Genomic DNA, 1,063 nt, shown 5'->3' on the forward strand with positions numbered 1-1,063 from the left:
GGGGGGGAGCGGTACTGAAAGAGAGCTGGTCTGGAGGACCTTTGCCCTGACTTACCATGCAACCTTGAATTGATCCAGGCCCTTGTCTGGCCTCCTGTGTGAAGTGGAGACTGGAGTAGATTTTGCAAGGCAAATAAAGTTTATCTTCTAGAGCAGCTGCACTGGACTGGTTGAGGCTACCCAGAGTCCTGTGTTGAAAAGGCTGCAGCATCGGTCTATTAGAATAGTTCCAGAGAGAGACATTGGTGACCGATGGGCCTTGTATTTGCCAACTCAGTATCGGATGATGATGAAGGACCCACCCAGCAGAGTTAACCTGCAGTAGTTTGGGGGTTTTTTTTGCATAATTTTATTTATTTTTGGCTATGCTGGGTCATCATTGCTGTGCTCAGGATTTTCTCTAATTGCACCGAGTGGGGGCTACTCTCCAGTTGCGGTACACAGGCTTCTTGTTGCGGTGGCTTCTCTTGTTGCAGAGCAGAGGCTCTGCTGCTAAGTCACTTCAGTCATGTCCGACTCTGTGCGACCCCATAGATGGCAGCCCACCAGGCTCCCCTGTCCCTGGGATTCTCCAGGCAAGAACACTGGGGTGGGTTGCCATTTCCTTCTCCAGTGCATGAAAGTGAAAAGTGAAAGTGAAGTCACTCAGTGGCTCTAGGGCTTCAGTAGTTGTGGTTCAATAGTTGTGGCACACCACAGGTTTAGTTGCTCCAAGGTATGTAGGATCTTCTCAGATCAGAGATTAAACTGATGTCCCTTGCATTACAAGGCAGATTCTTAATCACAGGACCGCCAGGGAAGCCCCACAGTAGTTCTGAGTTTTAGTATCAGCCAACTTTAAGATCTCAGGCCAGAGCTGAATCTCAGGGGCTCCAGGGCCTGTGATGATGGGAATAATCCCCAAAGTGGGGCCTGGACCCTGACAGCACTGTCATGACCCTTGTGGAGAGGCCACTGCCTCGGTTGGTGGGGACGGGGGTAAGAGAGAGAAGGGGCTGAAGGGGAGTATTGGTGGCAGGGCTTAGCCTCCTGCTTTTGGGTCCAGAGAGAGGGTGAGGGAGGT

General features: G+C 51.3%; 1 protein-coding gene across 1 annotated transcript in view; it reads left to right on the forward strand.

Annotated features, from left to right (window-relative positions):
* Window positions 1–1,063, forward strand: part of MYO1C (myosin IC) — a 24,879-nt gene that overhangs the window by 21,017 nt on the left and 2,799 nt on the right. The window lies entirely within an intron of this gene.

Source organism: Bison bison, unplaced genomic scaffold (assembly GCF_000754665.1).
Source record: "Bison bison bison isolate TAMUID 2011002044 unplaced genomic scaffold, Bison_UMD1.0 scf7180017864472, whole genome shotgun sequence".
Lineage (NCBI taxonomy): Eukaryota > Metazoa > Chordata > Mammalia > Artiodactyla > Bovidae > Bison > Bison bison.